Raw genomic sequence first — 22,993 nt, 5'->3', positions numbered from 1 at the left:
CATTAATCAGCCGCTGCTGCTCTTTCTGTAGGTCATTCGCAGAAAGCCTCAAGGAGGAGCAAGGTGGATGTGAAACGGGGCTGTCAGGGGACAGCAGAGCAGAGGGGACATCATGTCTGTGGAGCTGGGGGTCTCAGCTCTGCCCGTCGCCTCTGGGACGTTCGCAGCGTTTCTCTCCCTTGTTGATTCCCTTGTGCCTAATGATAGGGCTTGAGCTCCCATTTGGCGGTGGCTATTTAGTGGTGGCTTCCTCCTCTGCCCAAGTGCCTGTTTTTACGAAACTTGCAGGAATTTAACGTTTTGGAGGTCGGGGTTCTCATTGCAACTGAGGCTGATGTTGCGCCACGTGTTAAGGAGTGATAGAGGGCATGGAGCAGGTCGTCAAACTGCTGGCACAATTAACTGCTGGCCCCAGTGGCAAACGCTCCAGCGTGATGCTCCATGGAGCAGCTCCGCCAGCTGAGCGGGCACCAAAGGCCGGTGCTGCGGGACCTGGGGCCAGCTCGGGGACCTGCCTTTGTCCCTGGGGCTGGATCAGGGACCTGCCCTTGTCCCCGGGGCCGGTGGCCTGGAAATGAGCTGGCACTTACTTGCGTCTCTGTGCCTCCCCGGCCGCAGCCCGGCTCGCTCCGACTGGCAGGGTGTCAGAAACGCTCCTGCCTGCAAATACAATCCCGCTCCGTTTGGCACTTTGGAAAAAAAGAAAAAAAAAAAAGTAAATGGGGGGGAGAAACACATGCGAAACGGAGAGCGACGCTGTCAGCGCTGGCTTTTGTTTAGTGTGAGCCCTGGCCGGTGGGTGATGAAGCACGCTGCGTTTGCCTTTGCTTAATGTTTGCCAGGCTCTTTAGGAGATGAATTAGCTCAACACAGATATAATTATTCCAGCAGGAGGATCACTTCGGCGAGGCTCCGACTGAAATTTCCCTGATGCGAGGGCTGCGGGGAGAGGGGATGGGGCAGGAGTGTGAAGATGATGGACGGCTCATGGTATTAACGAGCCCCACAACGTCAAGGGAAGAGTTCAGCATTTCGGTTTAGCTGGTGGAGGGGGGGGGTTGATTTATTCCGATGGCTTTTGGCCCGTGAGCAGGCTCTGATGTAAACCCAGCTTGAAAGACAGATACCTGGGGACTTCCACAGCAGAAATAATTTCCCAGGCTTGGGATGCTGTGGAAGCTGAAGCAGTGTTTGCTGCTCTGATGCCTTCCCTGCCCTGTTTCCAGGTGAGATTATTCCCAGCCCTGTGCCAATCCCGGATTATGGTTTGGGGAGGGGGCGTGTGCCGAAAAGGAGTGGATCCACCTTGGACATCACTAAGGGAGAAGTTCACTCATTTTGGTAGAACTAGAGTATTTTTGTAAGACTTCCAATCTGGTTTTAGAAACATAAAATGTTCGTGAATATGCCGTCTCTCTCCCTGACTTGTTTTATTATAGAATTATCTTGAATGGGAATAAAACCTTGGTCCGTGGCCATTCTGACTGTGCCAGTATTGAAATTGCAGGTCTGAAAAGGCTTTGCCGGACTGTTCTTACATGGAAGGAAAATGTGGTGCAGAACGGGTCCGTACAGTTCTTTTCGTGCCGTGAGTAACTGCGCGGTTGTGGTTCGTGCCCTGCTGTGCCATTTCCATCCCCTAAATCAGACGGCGTCCCCAGGAGCTGCCAGTGGGAGTGCAGCACCCCGGGGGGCTGGTGATTCCCCCCCCCCGCCCCCCGCAACGATGGAGGTGGGAATCACAGGGACGATGTGTCCTGTGGGGACCCTTTGCTCCAGCAGCGTCAGGATTGGAAAGATGGGTAATTATTAAAATAATAAAAAGATGGATATTTATTAAAATAATAAAGAAAAAATACGCGCTAAACGCAGCCATCAGGCTGTTGGTGACCATGTGGCAGCACGCGGTGCAGCCGGAGAAGAGGCTGGGATTTACCCCGGTGGCAGCAGCCAGGGCCGTTTCTATTTACCCCCCAGCACTTTCTTTCTTCTGCAGTGAGCTGAGCTATTTACTGAGAAAGGAAACGTGAGGTTTAAAAATAATACCGAATGGACGCGCTTTAGAGCAGGCGGCGGGAAATGCGGGAGGCAGCCGTGAAGTGCCGGTCTCCAAGTGCCTGCAGCATTTCCCCCGGCTCCACGTGCAACGCCCGGCTGGCCACCACCTCGGGACACGGCCGTGGTTGTTGCTGGCGGGGGGAGTAAAAGGTTTCTGTTTATCTTTGGGCTTGCTATTTCGAAAGGAAGACAGAACAAATACCAGTCAACAAAGCTTTTTACCTCTTTGCCCGTTGTGTAACGCCGAGGCCATTTGTGATTAATAGAGGGTGACCTCAGCTCCAGAGAAGTTGGAATTAAAGCCATGCAAATAATGGATTATTTTCCTGCCTTTGTGGGTGGCTCTAGGAGGATCAAGCGCTAATTTCATTTAGCGTTCATGTGCAAAGACAGTTTTTCTTAATTTTAGGTTGTTTGGTTTTTTTCCTTTTGTAACATGAAAGAATAACCTGGGCAAGGAGACGGCTTCAAAAGGCTACCATCTTCTGTCCGTTACAAACCCTACCGATGCAGGAAATACCCACCTGATTTTGGCAGGGTATTTGGGACGCTTGCTGGAAGGATGTTGCTTTACACATCTTGAGGTTTATTTTCCGTTTTCTTGAAGGTGAGTTTAATGGACCATTGACGGGAGGGGTGGTGGGCACTGCACATCCCTGGCGTGACGAGTCCTGCGGGGGCTGGGGGTTTGCAAGGTGCTCATCTCCTTTCCCTTGGAGTAACCTCCAGCATCCCTGGGCTGGTTCAACACCTTTTCCTCTAAAACGCCGCAAAGGCAAGCCCTGCACTTGGAGAGTGCTTTGGTAACATCACACAACTGACAAGTTTTGTTCCATCAGCTGCTCACAGAAGATAAAAGCCAGGAGGCAGAATGTGATTTGGGGTTTGATCCATATTTATGTTGGGTCTTCAAGTTCCTTTGGAGCATGATAATCCTTCCTGCTGGATTTTTGTGCCCAAGCTTCAGCCATTAGTGTCAGCTTTTAGTACCTTGCACTGAAGGCCTCGCTGTAGGATTAAAAAGTATACTGGAAACAGTTTTGTTGCAGGCAAGTTATTAAAGATTGAGTGATGGCAGAAGATGCCTTGAAAGCAGTGTGAATAGTTTAATATAGATATAAATATTAAAGCGTCAAGGGAAAGTGTATAAGAAAGACAGCCCCTGAATGGTATAAGGAGTAATAGGTACGTATTACATTTCGATAAATTCACTCAAAAGGATTCTGCCAAATTTAATTCAGACCTTACGTTTAGGTATATGGGGAAATAACTGCTACCAGTCATCAAAAAGAAAACTGTTGTGTTTTCCACTTTTTGCGCCTGAGTTTTTTGTTGTTTTTTTTTTCTAAGTAACTTGGGAGATGCGGATGCTGAACACAAGGGAAGAGCAGGTGGGGTTTGAAGGTGCAGCGATGCCGTCGGGGCCGCGCAGGTGTGATCTTGATTCCTACAGGTGGTCAGGGCTGGGCTCCTGCGCCAAGCACAGGAGTTGTACCCTGCCCGCACGTTCAAACCAAGTCTGGTTGTTTTGGGGCACGTAGCTCTGCCTGGTAAACAACTAGCTATTAAATTGTGCAATTTCCTGTTCCTTTGGGTGGCCGATGGGGGTCAGGGGTGTTGAAGTGAAAGAAGAAGTTCTCAGGAGGAGAGTGGAAGGATGGAGGGATGGGAGCAAAGGGATTTTGTTGCACGCAAGCCCTGCAGCAGGGAAGAGCTTTGCCGTAAGAGCATCGCTTCCCAGAGCGGGGCTTCGAGCAACGATCCCTGAAATCTGAAGCTGGGCACTTAAAAAGCAGTGAGTTGCAGAGTACCTGAGCCTCTTCTAAAAGGGTCATTTCTAACACCAATTTTAAAAGCAAATCTAATGGATGTCAGAGAAATAAAATACGCAAAGGTGGGCAACGGCTCTGTGGCTCGAACAGCCTTACTCTGTGCATCTCCTGGTGCATTCCCAGAGCTCAGGCTGCCCAGATACAGCACGCGCTCTGCCGAGGATTTACAGCTGGAGGCTTTATCGGACCATTTTGAGAACTACGGTGGGGTTTGGCTTCATGTTTAGCAATCTGAAGCTTTCCTTGTCTCCTGCATAGAACAGCAAACATTTATTCATTCCTGGGCTTTGACCTAATTCCTGGCCATAAATATTCAATTTCTGCGAGGGAGCAGAGAAGAGAAGATAAAGCTGAAGCCCCAATCAAATGACACAGATGTGAAAAAGCCTTTAATTGATTTGCTTTTGTCAGACATAATTAAGTCCTACATTTCATTGCAGTCCTTGGCTCACGTTCAGATCTCAAGAAGTCTTTGGTGATAAGGAGTATTTTGGCTTCAAATGAGACTGATGGGTTCTCGCAGCCGCTTGCACAGGAGGGATGGCATTTTATGTTGTATTGGCTGAAAGTAAAGCCATGAGGCCCAGCCAAAACCCGGCTTTTTTTCATTGCAACGAAGTGCCAAGATGTCACTCCTCCTTCTGTGCATCTTGCTTGTGCGTTCCTTCCACTTCGGTGAGCATCGGTTGCTTTGCAGCTTGTCGGCTCCGGGTGGGCTCAGCTGCCCACCCTGTCTGGCAAAGCTTGAACGTATTTGCTTAAGCACATGCTTAAATCTCACCTATATAGATATTTTTTTTCTTTTTCGTGGATAAGGATGGACTTCAACACACCTCTAAGTGCTTCATTGAGCTGAGGCCCCAGGGCCCCGTGCTGTGTCCGCAGAGCCCGTGCCAGCACACCCGTTATGTTTTGCTGGGAACAGCGTCAGGAATTTAGATTCCTTTACGCTGCTCATTGTCCTCCAGAAACAAGCAGCGCCTTTTCCCTGACGTATGAAAGGGAAAAAAAAGCAATTTTGCAGTATAAGGAAGGAGCCGGGTCAATGGTTTGAGTGGCAAAACCCAAACCAGTCCATATTATACTCTATTATCTCTGGAGTAGAGTCCTGCTGGAGCTGCCTGGGAAGGCAGGTGGTGAGTCTGTACGGGGAGTGTTTGGGCCATCTTTGTTAAGAGGCTGAAGATATCCAGGGAGCTTTAGATGTGAAGTCTCCTGTAAGGTTTTCATAACTCCTGGCAAAGGAAAGGGACTTGAAAACCTTCCTTTGCCTTGCTCTCTTTCTGTCTATTGTATTATTTAATCTCACCTTTGCTCAGTGGAGTTCTTATGTGCTGAAAGGAAATGAAATCTCTGCTGTGTTGTTATTGCTTTCTGCTTAGATAAGTAACATTGTGCTGAATTCAGGGTATCGCGTACCGGCTTCTGCCTTCCAGACGTGCTGCTGTGCGGAAACATGGCTCTAACAGGCGGGAAGTGCTCTGAGGTGTTGCAGAAAAATCTTTAAATCCCCACCTTTGGAGGTGAATCCTTTAATAAATAAACAAAGCTACTGGGTGTTTGGGGTGAGAAGGACTCCAGGAGTTGTCACCTACTTGGAACACCCCAGCAAAAGCTGAGTTTTGATTCGGTGGGGTTTTAACGGAGATACTTTGTCTTGCTTTTTGCCTGCTGGGCTGAAAAAGCTCTTTTCCGAAGGAAATATGGGTTGAATCTCCAATTTAATAACAGCAATAATGCCTGGACATGCAAAAGCTTTGGGTTTCACACAGCCCACAGAGCAGCTCTGTTGCTCTGAAAGCAGATCTATCACTAGCTGTGATATGAAATGTTCTCGTAGGATGGTCTCCCTTGCCTCCCAAATGAGGACAACAGAGAGAACCAAGCACGAGCTGAGCTTCCCAATATGTTGCTCACTGGGGGTGACGCTCATAGTCCAGCAAGTCTGGGAGATCTCCGATACATGGGAGGAAGGACGGGAGATTTGGTGAGAGCCTTAGGTGTGCTGAAGATTAGGAGGGAGCTCAGACTGCAGCGTGGATGGTTGCCCTGAGCCTAGAAGAACTTGAGGGGGGAAGGTTGATTTGGTGTTTGATCGTTGTGGGTGGCTGTGGACTGTTCCCACTGGTGAGCAGCACTGTGATGGACACATGCTCTCTACAGAGGTCATGAAGGAGACTTGACATGGTGGCTATCAGCAGCTGTGGTGCAGTTTTTCAATTGACCGCTGTGTCTAGACCCCATCTGTTTCAGGACATCGTTCTCCTGGGGCCCTGCTAGGATCCAAGAGCAGATTCAGATGACTGTCCCCGTGATCTCCGTTTCAACCTTGCCCTCCTGATGGTTGGCTGCTGACACTCAGTTCCTTTGCAAGTCCTGTGAAACGTGCTGACACGTTGGTTGTGTGCATTGACTCTTTCATCTCTTGCTGCAGAGGGCTGTTTCATGCTCTTGTGAGACTTCTTTGCTGCTTTTAAGTTGCCCACAATCTCGAGACAGGTTAGGACCTCAAGAAAGTGTGGAAAAGGATGAGTCTAATCCACTTTTTTTTATTAATTGAAGCAAAAAGAATATATCCTTTGGAGAGAGAATATTAGTTTCCACCAAGAATGTCCTTATTCAGACTTAATTTCTGTGCAGGGGGGGAAATTTTCTAATTTCTGTGGCTTAAGACAGGCAGATAGGTGCAGAAACCTAGAGAGACCCAACTCCTGTAAATAACTGATGCTCAGAAATGTGTTTGGGAAATGCTGGAACGCTGAAAATTTGGGAATCGCCTTCTTGGGAAGGGACATTGCCATCCCCAAAAGCAAGCATTGCTTTTGCCCATCGCTCAGTGAGATCTCTTGCTTCATGCTGGAGGAGCGAAGAACGAGCTTGGATGATTGCGTTACCTAACGAACCCCAGGGAGGTGGGAGAGGGGTCCTTTGCCCGAGGAGATGCTGCACCGCAGATCAGCTTGGGCTCTGCTCTTCCAGCTGGGGATCTGCAGGAAAAAATCCGCTGTCGTTGCAGGGGTCACTAAGGGTAACTTCTGTTGGAAGTCCTGTGCAGCCACTAATTAAAACACTGTAAGGGTTTCTTATAATGATTGCTAATAATTTTCTAACACAAAAGGTATTTTGACCAAAACAAACCCCAAGCCTATTCTGGACCTGGTTGCTGGACAGGAATTTTGTGGTTGCCTAGGAACTGGTGATCAGAGCCTGATTGCGTCCAATACGGGCTGACAAAGGGCATTTTCATCAGTATCATCATTGTTTATGGCCATATGGTCCTACAGCAGCTTCCAAAGGGCCAGCTCTCCAGAGCTGGGGAAAACTGAGCTTCAAATTGTCTCGAAGCTAAAATACGGGCAGAAAAGGTTTAGTGAAGGTCAGGAATTTTTAGGTAGAGATCTTCACGTGGACAAGTGCCTGGATTTCATTATAAAGAGATGTTGGCTTTGCCTCAAGGATCTCCCGGGTTCAGGAGCCAAGTCAGAGAAGATATTGAAAAAAGAAAAAAGCAGTAGTTTGCAAAAAGGAACTAGATAGCAAATGGTGTGTATCAGAAATTATGAAGCTTAGCCAGCTGATGAGGGATAATTATTAAAAGAGCTTGAAATCTGTGACTGTCAAGAGTAAGGGCAAAAAACTTCAAATATCTTTAAAAAGAGAAAAAAAAATAGTGCCAGCTGGTGGGTTCATCACTGGATGACACAGTTCAATCAGCGCAATAATATCTGGTCAGTATTTCTTTGTGGCATTTGGAAAGACAAAACGATGTGCTTTATCTCCCTAATGGGAGACAAAATCTTTCTCTAATCAGCAGGGTAGTAAATTATATCTGTGTTGTCAGGGGTTACACTTAGAAATCAGTGTCCATATAACTTGTGTTTGAGAGTCTCCGAAGATTGAGGTCTGCAGATGTTCATTTTTAATCAACAACAGAAAAGCAGGGAAAGGTCTAGTTTATATTTTAAAAAGTCTGTCATTATGCCACAGATAACCACAAGCTAGTAATCCCGGACAAAATAATGGCATAGGTGAAAGGGAATTCAAACGATGAAGAATTAAAGGCTAGGAATAAAACTAATGGGTTTATGAAACATAGGTCTTTAGAAAAAGTCGGAATTCATTAGCTTAGTCATGGTTATTAGGTAGCACTAATATGCCTGATGTTTTGCAAAGCGTTTGACATAGTTTCACACGGCATTTGGATTAAGCCACCCGAGGAGGCACGCTGGAACGGGGGCGGGAGCAGGGAGCTGGCAGGGCTGGGGGCTCGATACCCCACGGTGGGAGCTTTGCTGGGGGATTGGCAGCGATAAGGGCTTGGCATGTGCCGCCGCCAGGACCGGCACTGGCCTTTTCAGGACATAAAGCCTCTTGCTGTGCTATTTGTTATAGAATTGAGCTTTTTTTCTTTTTTCTTTTTTTTTTTTTTTTCCTAGGATGCTGTAATCTGTAAAAATTACAGGTGAGGGTGTGATCCGATTGAAAGGAACATTTTTTTAAAAGAAAATTAAAAAAAAAAAATTAAAAAATAGTGGCGTAGTCTACCCAAGTGGGTGTACTCCATCCAAGAAGGCACTTGAGTAAGTTCTCAGTGCCCAGCTACAAACCCCTGGGTATGGTAGGGTCTGTGTCCAGAGGCACCTTCTTTACAGTGCCCAGAGTAGCACTGCAGGCAGCATCTCCCAAAGCCAAGAAACAGGATCTTCACCTTTCTGTCCTCCCAAAGATGGTGAGGGGTCCATGTAGACAAAGGATCTGCTGAAATTGTCAGGGGGCGGGTGGGTCAGGAGGTTGCTGGACTTGAATGAGAGCTGGGAAACCACTGCCTGGAGTCAGACAGGTTCAGAGGAACGAGGTGTTTGCCTTTGCTTTCCATCTTGCCGTCTGTTTCCCGACACCTCAAGGACAGTGTGTGTGCATTGAAAGAAAAGACCTGCTGGAGCGTGCCGGAGTAGCCCTGCCCAGCCAGCCTGGTGGCTCTCTGGGGACTGAGACATGTGACAATGTCTGGAATAAAGTCCTCTGTCTCCTCGGCCAGGGCTGTGCCGGGCAGCCTGGGCTTTGTCACAGGGGTCACTTCCCCTCGCCCCCAGCCCTGCTGTGCTGGTGGTCCTCGCAGCGCTCTCCTCCTGCACACACACCATCAACCAAACCTGAAGTTACTCTGCAGGGGTCACTTTGACTCTGCAAAGGGAGATCAGTCCTGGTTTAGAGCCCTACCTCCCTGTGCAATTCTGCCTTCTCCAAGGGCTGCTCCCAGCTGTGGGCTATTGGAAGCACGGACCGATGCTGCCCAAGCCTCACCCTTCCTCACAGCATCACCCTGGCTATTAGCAATAAGCCACAAGCAAGCCACGAAGCTCAAGAAGAAACGCAAATCCACCCCAAAATAGGACCCATTCTTATGTTTCTACTTTGTTTCTAACATTCACTTGAAAGGACACAAGGCTGCTGTGGAAGATACGCCAGGAGAGCCGATGATGAGCACAGGCAGAGCCTCTCGGAGTTGCTAGGTGACTGCTGCCCTCAGGGCATGATCCCCCAATACCGCCTGCTCCCAGGATGAGTAATGCATCTCGTTTGCATCCATTGGACAAAAATGCTGTCACTTGGGTCTTGCTGGTTGAGTCATTCCCTCTGGGAGCAATGGGTTACGTGGGCGGCCGAGAGAGGCTGCTGCCACCCTGGAGGTGCTCAGCCCCCCGAGCAAACCTCTCCCACTGGGATGGGGTTGGCCCCAGGGAGCATCCTGGTCACCTGCCACTCCGTGGTCCCATGCTGAAGAACTGCTCTTGGCACACAAGCACCGCAATAGCCACAAAAAGATGTGCCTGTTGGCCAACACTCTTTGACTGACAACCAAAGACCTTGTCTGAGTTTTTTTTGGACTGTCCTTAGAGGGTAGAGAAGCCTTTCGCATCCCAACCATAAAGATGGGGAGAGCAAAATACGAAAATACAGGGGGGAAGGCAAGTGACCTGTTCCAGGCGCAGCCAGGACTGGGATGCAGGCGTTGAGCCCTCTGGGTGTGCAAGCGAACGCTTGTGACATTTCTGTGGACTTCTAAGGTTTTTAATTAATTTCTCGAGATAAAGACAGTTATGACATAACATAAAAAAAGTTGTTTGGCTTATCTCCCGTCTGGTTTCACATGTAAGACATGATTTCAGGTTAAATGCTGTTTTGGCAGTGGCCCAGTGATTTTAGAGGTGAATCGATGAACAAGTCCTTTAAGGTCACTTCTTCCACGAGGACAAACAGGAGATATTTTAGTCCACGGTGGCCAGTCATTTAATGCCTGAATGCTCTCTCTTAAGAACATATCACAAAGTAAAGGAAAACTTGGTTTAGTGCCTTTCTCTGGCCGAGTTGAAAAAACTATAAACTGTCATGTTTGCAAGCTGTTCCCCCTCCTTTGTGGCATCAGAAGGGTGAAGTGATGGTTGCAGCCAACGCGGTGGGATACAGCTCCCAGGACTTGTTGTACAGTGGCAGCATCCAGGAGGGCAGTCGGAGGCCACACCGTGGTAGATGCTGCACAGAAACAAACTGAACAGGGGGTCGTGCCTCAAAGAGTTTGCAATTAAAGGTAAAGGGAACAGACTGGGAGAGTACGAGGAATCAATGGCAAAATATGAGCCATTGCTTTCAGCAATGGTATTGTCCGTGCTGATGTCCAGTTGGGTTTGGGAAGCTTTTACTTAGAATATGGAGTAAATGCATATTAAGAGGTGAAGAAAAGGGTTTTCCACCAGGATTTTGGTGTTAAAAAAGCTGCTGCACGTGAGCTGGGAAACAGGGTCTGGAAGCGGAGCGTGGGCAGCAGAGCAAGGACTATCCTATGGCAGGGCTTGGGGGTGGGGGTTTCTTTTACAAAACATCAGGAGGCTTCGGAAGCCCTTGGTGAGCTGTTGATGTGATCTGCACAAAGGGCATAGCCTCACGCAGCTAACAAGCTCCAGGGCAGCTCATCTGCCTTTGATTTCAGGCTTTTCTCCAAGCAGGGATGGTAAATTGTAAGCAAAAATAATTCTTGTCAAGGATCTAATGATGCTTCAAGTTCCTGCAACCTTTCAGATAAACAGAGTGGAACAGTGCAGCGAATTTGGTAAGAAATCTCTAAAAATGCGCAGTGAACATAATGAAGCAAAATTGATCTGTTGTTTTCTCTCAGGAAACAAATACTACATAAGGAAGCAAAAAGAAGACAGGCCAGAAAAATACAGCTGTACTCTCAAAATGGGTCAGTCATAGGGACAGCAGCTGTCATCAGACATTAATGTTTTCACATCAAAAAAAAGAAGAAAAATTAGGAGCCGTATTTATGCAGCTGCATGTTAACATCTAAGGATGAATTCCTCCAAACAGCCTGTCTAAATATTCAGCCCAAAGCCACATAAATGCATGATCTGAAGAACAACCTTGAGACATGTGCGCTCGCCTTGCTGAAAGACAGGAATTTGGAAAAGGGAGCGTGCGTCTATGATTCAGAGCTGAGCGAGGTTCACTTTACACATAAAAGACAAAACCGGGAGTTAACCAGGAAAAAAAAGACACATAGCACATTTCAAGTGCACAATGCCCTTGAGGGGGTGGATGGCAAACTGAACGAAAGCAGCAGCTGCTCAGTTGGGTTGGGAAAAGCTTGGAGATGTCCCTCAGCAGGTCTGCAAGTAAGGGGTGATCCCAGGAGAAATGATCTTCTTGGGCCTCTTCATCCCTGGTTGAATCCCTCGGTAGAGTCCTAGGTAAATCAGTACAACAGCCCTGCTCTTCTCCAGGGGTGAGGGAGCTCCCAGGGCTGCAAGTCAGAGCTGAAGGATGGGGCCATCAATGGGTACATCCCAGCGTCCCTCACTGGGTCTAAGACAACATGAGTGGCGAACAGGTCTTTGCTTGCTCGTTTGTGGCCCGTGCAAAGGCAGTGGGTGGTGTTGGGTTCTGCCTTTGCAAAATTTCAAGGGGGATCCAAGGCTTGGACCAAGCCAGCTTCTTCCTGCAGGCTTAGGGATGTCCAAACGGGTGAGCCTGACCCAGCAAGAGGGCTCACAGTTGTGCATGGCTGGTAGACACCCAGGGGCTTATCGGGACCTTCATGCTCCTGGGGCTTTTGCTGAGCCTACAGGGTTGCACAACTGGTGGCATTTCATCCCAGACGTGAGGGTCTGCCACAGCAGGGAACAGGCTTCATTTGGCATCTGCAGAGAGCTGCACCCTTCCGAAGATGCTGTTTGGAGCCGAGGAGGGCACAGCCCCTGCTCCCGGCACTGATCCACAGCCTGAGGAGTGACCTGGGAACTGAGAAACACGATTTCCTAAAGGCTTCTTGGTGCTTTCTAAGTACACCCCATCGTCTAGGGCTGTGATGAAGCAGAGTTCTGGCTGGTGCTTTGCTCCACCCAAGGTGGAGGCTCAGCAGCGGCAAGGGGATTGCTGAGGATGAAAAAGGTCTTTGTGTCATTTTGGGGCGGGAGGAAGAGGATGGTCCTGGCTGACCTGCACAAAGAGAGAGGGAAAATGCTTCTGCCCAAAGCAGACGCTGGACTGCAGACAGGTTAGGAGACGATGGACGAACGTAGCCTTGCAGGGGGAAGGAGCTGGCAATCGCTGCTGTGCGTGTTTACGGCAGCGCTAGCAGGCCGCACGTTTATAGCGACACGTGTTTACTGCTGGCTCCTGCAGCTGCCGTAAAGAGTTTCAGCACTCCCGAATTCCCGGCTGGATTTCGAGAGCCCTTCACTGCATCGCATGGGCACGGGCGGGCTCCGAGAGCAGGCAGCTGCCAGCTCCGCTTCTCCGGGGCGGAAAGTGCAGAGCTCTCCTCCGGCTTCCAAGGGCTTCACGTGCCTCCTTCGGTTCCCTCCTTAGGTTTTGCCACATCTTGTTCTTAAGGGGCAAAAAGCCCAACAGCCCCCCAGCTAACTAGGAAATGATTTTTCGACACTCTCCTGGAGGACGGCAGCCGCACCTGGTATTTCTTAGAATGAAAGAAAATATTTTTCTTTCTTTCTTTGTTTCTTCCTTTTTCCTAGAAATTAATTTTCAATCACGCCATCTGGTTGCCAGAGGTGACATTTTCCACAGCTGAGGTAGCTGATGTCATGGGAGGACGCCGTGGAGGACTCTGAGCATTTCTGTTTCGCATTTCCTTTGTTTATTTTCCATCAAGGTCACCGCGTCTCTTACCCAGGATTTGGCTCTTACTTTAGCTGGAGCTTTCAAGAAAATGTTAGTGGCATCAATTCTTTCTGGGAAAAATGCCGGTCAAGGCTGACTGAAATTGCAGGAAAATTTGGGTGAAATTCATCTGGGATTCAGCTAGCAATTAAAAGGGGATATGAGAGTTTGCTTTGAACTTTTGGTCTTTGTTTGTTCTCTTTGGATCCTTGTGATGCATGTGCTTTCAGGGAAATCAGTGCACATCAACTGAACTAAAACCTCGGGGGAAGGAAAATAAAAGGAACTAAAATCTTTACGGAAGTATTCATCAAGCAAAACTTTTAAGCCCAGTACATTTCCATGCTGGAAATAAAGGCATCCTACAGACCTCTGAACTACCAGATGTCACTGTTAGTTTTACGTGAAAGTGCGGCGGTGAACTTCCTTAGCGGAGGATGCACGGGGTTTGTGTAGGCAAAGGAATGAGGGATGCAGGGAGATGAAGATCCCCTGTGCGAATCCATCAGATCCAGCAGGATGGATGAAAACGCATGTGCACGTACCCTCTGCACGCCCACTGCTGCGCACAACCTTTGCACGCTCGGAGCCGTGTGTTGCAGCCCCCAGTTTCCAATTTACACCCAGTGCGGCAATGAGAACAGGCAGAAACTGGGGTGTTGTGGAGCCACTGGCCAGTTTGCTGGTGTCCACTTCCACGCTCTACTTGATGTCTGGGTCTTGGTCCCAGGACTGAAGGTGTCAAACTCTTCCCTTGAAATACTGAAGATTATTGATTCCCCTTCAGCTACTCAAGTTTGGCAACATTTGGAAATGTCGTTGCCTGTCAGGAAGATCTTTTGTGTTTCCCGTCCCCTGGAGTGGAGGCTGCCTATCAAGTGTCTTTTCTCCGCAGTTCAATGTTTCTGGTAAAACCACTGATTTGATTTTTAGATTTTGTCTGAACAGAATTAGCACATATCACATGCTTGAGCTGCCAGTTAAGGGAAAAGCCGAGGAATGGTCAGGGGAATAAGACAAGTTATCCCTTCTGGGGCTCCATCAGCAGACCAAGCCTAGGAGGCAAAAGCCATTTAGTCCATGGGGTCTTGCTTTGCACATCACAGGGGTGACAGTGATGGAAGGCGAATGACAGGTAGGGCACTGGGACGGGATCTGCCCCAATTATGTGGCCGTGTGCAGGGTGAAGGTGCCACCCCATCGGCCGGGCTGTGACTGCCCTTGGTGGCAGCTGGTGGGTGTCAACCGGTGTGGAAATGGGGAGGATGAGGCGGTGGCTGCACATCTGGATGGGACCAGGATTGACCAGCTGTGTGCCATGGGAGATGGGAGGTGAGCAGGGGCTTGTGAGGGCACCTGGGCTCCCCCGCCGTGGTGGGGTGCTGGAGAAGGATGGTGCAGCATTTATATCTCTCAGGGAACGCTGGCAACAGCAAGGGATTCTGTTGATATTTAGTAATGACGTATCTGTTTCTCTTTCTTTTTATCTAATAAACGTGATCCCTCTCACAGGTAGAGATCTCAGCTGAAACGGTTCGATGCAGAATTAACTCAAGCACTAAAAGCAAAAAACAACCCAGAGAGGTGCATCTGTAGCACTGCTAAAGCTAACCCGCGCCATGTTCGAGCTTCAAGGGGAGACCATCAAGATGTTTTGCCGGGGAGACCTGCAAATCGGAATGACTCCCATCAGCTGACGATGACACATGGCCAGGGAAAGAAAAAGCCATCTCTTCTTGCTCTAGACAGGGTCATTTGCTGCCCTACCTCGCATTTGCAGAGGAGCGCACTAGAAGTTGGTGAGACGCTGAGCGTGAGTCTCCTCTCCCAAAACAGCTGCCTCCTGCAACGCTCGCTCCAACACCTGCAGGCTTGCAAGGGGACACGTGGTGACTGTCACGCACCGGGAATGTCACAGCGAGGTCAGGAAAGTGCAGCTCTGGGGCTTTGCAAGTGCTGCGAGAAGGTCAGCTCAAGGAAAGCTCACACCCCACTAACCTCCCCCTAGAGAAATGTTCCTGTTTTCTTTCAGGTGTCCTGGCTTCCACCCCAGGTGTGAAAAAGCCCATGTGTATTTGCTGGGATGAAGAGCTGACTAGACAGTGAGAACAAAGCCATATGCTACATGTCATCATTTCTGTCCTACACTTTCTAAATCCCCCACCAAGATCACAGTATTTTTCTCACTTATGAATTTCATGGGAGGGAAATAAAAGCCTAATAGAAGGCAGAATGAGCTCCATGATTTCTGTTTCAGCATCACCTGCTGGCTCCAATGGGATTTGCAAACCCATGAAAGAGCTCAGGAGATGTTGGGCAGGAGGCGCGAATTAGCCCATTTTGCAGGTTTGGGGATTTTTGATGGGATGCGTGGGTGCTGCTCTGTAATTGCTCACTGCCTGAAGGTTTAAATGAAGAAAACAAGGGCAAGGAGGACAGTAATAATGCAGGCTTGTTAAATCATTTAAATTTTACTGTTGTACTCTGAGATTCACAATGAGGAGGCAGTAAAAGGCATCCTTTGGCAAAATTTAACAACCACCCTTGGTGACTGTGGCATTGAACTGCTTTAGTATCTAGTTTAAAGTTGGTAGAAGCAACTCCAAGTATATTGTAAAATCTAATCCGTCTTATCTGAAAGATCAAAGTCTGCAGAAAAGCACAAATCCAAACCTCCAAAAGTATAATTGCCCCTGAGCTCCAGGAGCAATATTAAAAATGCCATTTCCCATCTTTTCCCCTTTCCCTTTCCTCAGCCCTCATTCAGATTTTCCTGAAACCAATAGATAGCATGAGATGATGCTCCAGCTTGTAGGGTGATCTCATGCGAAGCCAGGATCTCGACTGAGCTTTATAATTTTTGGACATTTTTTTTTAATTTCAAGAACAGAATTCTTGAAAGCTCTGGGAGAGTTGTTTCTTTTTTTTCTCTCGAGTCTGTCTTCTCGCCCGGATTGACCCTCAGTGCAGAATGGGGACATAATCTGACTGCACCAAACCTCAGCAGTGGGGAAACCTTGGGAAGAACTTGTAGGAACATCTTCGCGGAACAGCCAGTCCTGGAGAAATAGTGATATATGAACATGCAGTCAAAGCTCAGGCAGCACACGGTGGCTGTTCTGAGGTCATGGGACACGGGACGTTGGGACAGGGAGGAGAAATTGCTCCCAGCATTGTCCCTGACCTGTGCAGCATTTTTATTATGTTAGAACTAGAAAGCTTCAATCACACATCAGGGGTGGTATTTGGAAGCTTTCAACATATATAGTAATAATAAAAAATAAAAGATGTGTGGCAAAGGGTCTCCCAAAGCTTCCTCAGGAATTAATTCAGTGAGATCCCAGAGGAATTAGGTGTCTAAGACTGTTTCTGCATTTCTCCAAGGCAGCTCCGTCACTACTTTATCACTTTATCACAGGTTTGGTGCTCAGATGAACAGATGAAACCTGGGGAGGGAATAGGTTTTCTGCCCTACATAGTATGCTGAATGATTAGAAAACCTCCCTTACTTACTGGGTTGAATCTGAGACACTTCTAGGTAGTGCAAAAAAACCCAAATTAATAGTAAGATTTCACAAAAGCATGTGAAATTTCCCAGTTTCATGTGTCACAGCTGTTCTACCCTTTGAGGTTGCTGAGATCTGAGCAATGTGGTATCTGGGCATGTCCGTGGCCTCAGAAAGCTTTAGCGCTTGCAGATGCTATCAGAATTTCTCAGCAGTCTGGGATGGTTTCCAGGGGAAATCAGATCAGGTTTGTATTAGAGACGGACTGTTCGGAGCAGAGCAAGTGAAAATGCCGTGAGAGGTTGCGATGTGAACTGAGCAGGGGATGCGATAACTGGGAAGGGGTCTGGGGATCCTCATGGCTGTGCTGGTGCTGGGGAGGGGATGGGTGGGAAAGCCACCGGGGGTGGGTGCCCTCATCCGTCTGGCTCACTGGTGGGACGTTGCTTTCCAATTACGACGCCCTTGATTTGGAGAGCTCTCACGACTGAAGCTCCTCTGGCATGGCACCAGCACTTCGCAAGGCTGAGACATTTTTACCTCTCTGGGATGCTCCTTTACTCTCACCTCCTACATTTTAGCCCCGGGCTTCTGGTATCTGTCCCCCTCCATCCGTCTCATAAATGAGTATTTGCAGAGTTTGCAGCACTGTCTGTGTTTCTGCAGGAGAAGCATGGTGTAAAAAGTCAATCCTGATTCCTGTGATTAGTGTAGCTGGCAGATCCTGCCTCCAGCGCTGAGCTCACGCTGCCCTGGGAGACGGACTCAACCTGACACTGCCTCAGCGAAGGTGATGGAGAGGCAAGTCTGGAAAAAGCGGAAGATACGAAGCAAAATGGTCTTGAGAGCAATTTGGGGGAAGTAATGAGAGGCTCAGAAACAGTGACTGAGCTGGGGACAGGGCTGGCAGGAGCATCTGCTCCATGAAGGAGACGATAAGGTGCCGAAGTGCAGCTGTACCCCACTGACCACCCAGGGTGGCTTCTGAGACACGCGATGGTTAATGAGCAATCCGACCGTTTCTGCGGTGGGCCACTCTTCATAGAATCATAGAACCATAGAGTTGGCAGGGACCTCTGGAGATCATCTCCTCCAACCCCCTGCCAGAGCAGGATCACCCAGAGCAGGTGGCACAGGAACGCGTCCAGGCGGGTTTGGAATGTCTCCAGAGACGGAGACTCCACCACCTCTCTGGGCAGCCTGTGCCAGTGCTTTGCCACTCTCAGGGGTTCCTCCTCATGTTTAGGTGGAACTTCCTATGGTCAAGTTTGTGCCCATTGTGTCTTGTCCTGTCGCTGGGCACCACTGAAAAGAGCCTGGCCCCATCCTCCTGACACCCGCCCTTTAAGTATTTATAGGTGTTGATAAGATCCCCCCTCAGCCGTTTTTTTTCCAGACTGAAGAGACCCAAATCCCTCAGCCTTTCTTCATAAGAGGGATGTTCCAGTCCCCTCATCATCTTGGTAGCCCTTTGCTGCACCCTCTCCAGTGGTTCCCTGTCCTTCAGGAAGGTCTCAGTCTCTTCACCTCTGAAAAGCATCTGATATGACTCCTCACCGAGGCTGCCTTGCTCTGATTAGGCACATCTTCAGCATCTCCATCATCTTCCTCAACTGCTTGCTGCTCCTTGGGCTGAGCCGAAGGGGAAGCAGGGGACAGCATGGGGGAGCAGAGCAGGGTGTGGAATGGCTGATGCTGGAAGGCTGGGTGCAATGCCAGGGCGTCGCCCATCCCTTCCCACTGCCAGGAACATTTCCAGAGCACCGTTCTCATCCCTCCTGCTGCCCCCGGTCCCTCCTCCAATGCTAACCTGCAGCTTGGCACACTCATGCACAGATTGCATCGGGGCAGAGCTGCCCCTCGCCTAAGCTCCTCTGTCAAAGAAATCACCCGAGAGCACAGGCAGGGACCTTGTGGCCCTTCTCCCTTCTGCACAACCCCTTACTCAGTAGTTAACCCCTTCTCTCCAACCCCTAACTCGCTAGTTAACCACCTTTGCCAGTGCGTCTGGTCTTGTTCGTGCTCAGCACTGGCATCCCCTCGGTCCTGCAGCTGCTCGCCCTGCACAGGCTGCCTCCGAAAGCGTGGAGGGAGCCACGGCAGGGACCAGAGCTGAGCTGGTGAGTCCTGACCCGAGATAATGCACACGTGCACGGAGGGGTTTCAATTAGGGTTCCTAATTCCCTTTGACTTGGGAGCTTGGTCCCCACATACACCCCAAAGCATCCAGATCTCTTTGCAAGGATGCCCGGGAGCTCGGTGGTAGACATCTGTGTGAAGAACGGGTGCTGTGCTCGTTAGTGCCAGGAGCAAGGTACTCCCATACCACCAATAATCTCCCAGCTCTCATTTACTCCTCATCCCAGCCCTCGAGTCAGCGACAGCGTAAACTGGACGCAGGGCAATGCTGTGGTGCCCCATCAGCAAGGAAACTCTAGGGAGCTTTATGCCTCCTCGTTGGAAAATGCTTAAATCACAGCCCCAGATTTGTTCCCTTTGTGTTTCTGAGAGCCCAGTAGTGAAAACTGTGGTAGGGTTAACAACCTTTCACACAATTTTTCACGTTCAGAAGATGAAATTGCAGTAGGATATGTGTTTCTCAGGGACATTTCACACATTTTTTCACATGCAAAAGCCTGGCTCCGTCACACACGCTCAGTCCCAGCATTGCTGCTTTTGCTAAACCAGGTCTGGAAACCTCTCACAGCTCCCCGGCTACCACCGCGCCACTAGTGCAACAAGCTTTGTTGAGGCTGGAAGATCCCATGGAGGGGAACAGCCCCAGGTGACATGATTTCATCCCATGATGAGCACAAGTGATACTGGTTGGGTGGGCGAGGGATAAAAGGGCTGTGTGGGACTGAGGAAAAAGGTTTGGGGGTGTGGAGGTGTGGGGTATGTGGAAGCAGACCAGTCCTGGTGGGACCAAGCAGCTTCTAGGTAAGGCTTTGTCTTGGGGCAGGGTGGGAGAGGCTCTTGATAGAGGTTGAATGTTATTTTTGTAGGGGAATGGTACAATTTCCCTGGCTGGGAGGGACAGCTGAGCGGCCCAGGATACTGGTGAGCCCCTCTCATGGTCACCAGTGCATCTCTGCACACTCAATGTGTGTGTGCCCGTGGCCCTGTGGGCAGGCATGGCTGGGTGCAGTCCCTGGCGTCTCTGCAATGCCAATTTAGAAGTGTCTTCCTATTCTGTCAAACCTTCAGGCCCTGGTTTTTGGCTCCTGAGAAGCAGCACAGCTTTGCTGGAACCAACTTATCCCAGCAGGGCCGTTGACTCTCAATCCCACATAAAATTATGGGGAGCTGGAGCGTGTGTATGGTACTTCTGGCATGGCTCTTTGCATGACATCTTCAGAGTGAGCATGACAGCCGCGTAAATAGCATATGCGAGGAGACATTACATATCTGCTGCTTGTTGCATGTTATTTACATTCATATCCTCTATCTAGCTGATGGTTCTTCCTAGTTACAGATTTGTTAAAGGCTGGAGTCTTTTCAAGGCAGATATTCAAGCCTTTGAAAAACCAATGGGAATATATTTCCCTCTCCAGTTGCTTGAAATTTTCAGTAAACATCTATTGTTTCGTCTTGCCAGAAAATGGAGCGAGAGAAGGCTTCTGAGCCTGCATTTATGTGGGTTAAAACTGCGAAAACAAACTGCTCAAAAGCAAGTTATCAGGGATCAGCTGCTATTGATCCCAGCAACAGCAAGATCTTGAGTGACGCCTCTTTGGGGAAAGCGAGCTCAGAGGGAAGCAAACGGCAAATGGACGCTGAACGTCTCGGTGCTAGACTCTTTTGCGGTGAATTTGTTACTCTTAAAGCTGTTCATGATGTAAAATGACTTTGGCGCAGAGGTGATAAGCGGCTCCTTACTTTGAAGGACTTCCGTGAAAATCACCATTGGAGCGGAGAGATGTTTTCCTCCCTAAGGGGTAAGAGGTGAAAGTGCTGGGATGGAGCTTTGAGGGTCTGAATTCAGCATCTGCTTTTGTTTCTTACGGAGTACCTGAGTAAACCGTGCAACCGTCAGTTCCTTTCCCTGAATCGGAGACCCTTCCTCTGCCAGCATCTGGGCTGTGGAGACCCCCAGATAGTGAGCCCTGGGTGCCCATTCCCAGAATGGTCCTAAAAAAAAAATAAAATAAAAAAAATCAGTGTCCGGGGTGAGGAGCGGTTTCTGTCTTGTGAGAGTGGAGGGGTTTGCTCATTTTAAGGTCGATGGGTTTGAGACGCAAAAAGGACTAAGACTGTTAAAAAAGAATATAATATTGCAGAGAGGAGTGTTAATGGCCTCATCCACAATCCCCTGAAATGATCAGTCCCTGGAAAATTGCAAATAATGATGGCAAACAATAAAATATCAGTGAAGTGAGTAGCATCGTGTACTCTATTTTTCCTGTTAGAGCTTGAGGGATTTTGCTCTAAATGAATTTTTGGTGAAAGCGGGATCCACTCTAATTATCTGTAAGCAGCGAGGATCAGGCTCACCACCGCAGGCGGTATCCTTCAAAATGCAGGTGGCTCCTGGCATTAAGTGGATCTGGTTATTCCCCTTACCATGGGCTCTGGTAGCTCATGGGAGGGTGGGACCTCTGATCTTGGTGGCTGCTGTGCTTTGGATGTGACTGAAGGGCACGAGGAAGCCCTGGAAACATGGGAGAGACTGGAATAGCACCGAAGCAACTCTTCCTGTGAGGTCACGCTGGGGTTCTGGGAGCTAAATGGCTCTTTCTTCTCCCATTGCGTGGTCCCAGGGCAATGTAGCTGGAGCTGATGTATTTCTTGGTGTGGTAATTCCTTGGCTTTGGGAGCTGGAGAGCAAATGGAAGGAAAAAGATGGCTAGAAGAGAAGTGGAGAGATTCTCTTTGTATTTATGCTTGAAATAGGCATGAAGTACACTTGTTTTGTTGTCCTGCTATTTTAGAAAGAGGAATCAATCGACTGTGGCTCGGTTAGCTAGGTGCCCCTGGGGATTAGCTGCCTCTTGCATGGAATTGTTTTATTGTGTAATATGTCTATTCCTATGGATCAGTTCCTTGCTTGCAGCCTTGGGAATGGGCAGAGAGGTACGCAGCCAGCAGCAACGCTGGGTTTCCAGGGTTCGGAGGGATCAGGGACTGACCCCCTGGCTCTGGCCCAGCAAGAGCAGGCAGCTGGAGCTGCCTCTCGGGGCCATGGGGGTGGATGAGGTCGGGTCTCTGCTGGCTTGAGCTAAAGGCTGCGTGCGAGTGTCTGGGCTTATATTTATGGCTTGGCCCAAGAGTAGATGGGATGTACTGGGATCAGTCACCTGTGATCTGGACTGGACCCTCGCCATCAGCCTGCCAGGTGCATCCTGAGATCTTGTCTCAAATGTGCTCTCCCCGAGAAGTTCAGTGATCATGGAGGGACTTTGAAAGAGGTGGGGACGTGGCCCGTAACATCCCGTTGACTCCCTCCCCCTCAGCGGGTCTGGGTTTGAAGCAGTGTCCCAATGCAAGCTGCAGTCAGCAGGAATCTCTTTCCCACTGTGTGTATGTTCCCAGGCCCGTTTGCTGCTTCTGAACAGTTATTCTGTTTTTCTTTCTTTTTTCTGATGCCTAGCGTTGCAAAAGAGGTTCTGCAGAGATTTCTGCCATCTCTAAAAGGAGTCTGATGGAGCAAATACAGACTCCACAATCAATATGTATTATTGTACATATTGAAGAAGCCAATGTCCCCCTTCTTAATAGACGTTATTTCTCGTTCTTTGAACGAGTCCGCTGGCAATGGAGGGCAGATAATCCACGTCTGGGCACTCTCTCGCCTTGCGCTGTTACATGATTTATAACATCACACAAGGAACAGAATTTGTTCACCACCATCTCTGTGAAGGACCGCTGACTCCCCTTGTAGAGGTCACTCGGGGGAAGTGGCTTCTGGGGCTGGAGAGTGAATTTTTTCTCGTTTTGTTGTGACTTTTCATTCATTACTTCCTGCCAGTCTCTCTGATGCTCTAGTTGTTTGCCATAGATTTGTGATATTACATAAAGGAGTCAGTGTTCATATTCTGAACCCAACATCTCTTGCCCTTCTGGAGCTGGTGCAGGGCTGAGCAGCGACTTCCCTGTGCTCTTCCATAGCTTGACCATCCTAGACATCATTTTCTGTGTCTGTCTTGCAGGTTTTCCAGCTCTGGAATAGCGCTTTTGCTGTAACTTCTCTAGCTGTAATGCAGGTGGTTTGTTTTTGGTTTTTTTTTTTCCCCCTCATAGTGTTTAATGGTCTGCTGGAAGATGCAGTGCCTGCTGGCGCTGCTCTGCCTGCTCAGCTGCAGACACCGCTCGTGTCCCCGCTCAGCACCCACCCAGCAAAGGGACCAGCGATGCTCAAGGACCTCCTTGCTGTTAACACTGGCCTTGGCCGCTGCCAGGCTTTCCTTGACTCATACGAGG

At 49.1% G+C, this 22,993-nt stretch overlaps 1 long non-coding RNA gene across 1 annotated transcript in view; it reads right to left on the bottom strand.

The window, feature by feature from the left end:
• Nucleotides 1-360: 360 nt before the first annotated feature.
• Nucleotides 361-22,993, bottom strand: part of LOC141750305 (uncharacterized) — a 26,844-nt gene continuing 4,211 nt past the window's right edge. The window contains exons 2-3 of the long non-coding RNA XR_012589634.1: nt 20,586-20,704; nt 361-689 (exon numbers count right to left, since the gene is read on the bottom strand). This is a non-coding gene — a long non-coding RNA (uncharacterized LOC141750305). The remainder of the gene's footprint in view (nt 690-20,585; nt 20,705-22,993) is intronic.

Source organism: Larus michahellis, chromosome 12, assembly GCF_964199755.1.
Source record: "Larus michahellis chromosome 12, bLarMic1.1, whole genome shotgun sequence".
NCBI classification, from domain to species: domain Eukaryota; kingdom Metazoa; phylum Chordata; class Aves; order Charadriiformes; family Laridae; genus Larus; species Larus michahellis.
Note: the sequence above shows the minus strand (reverse complement) of the source record. Positions and strands in the feature narration are given on the sequence as shown.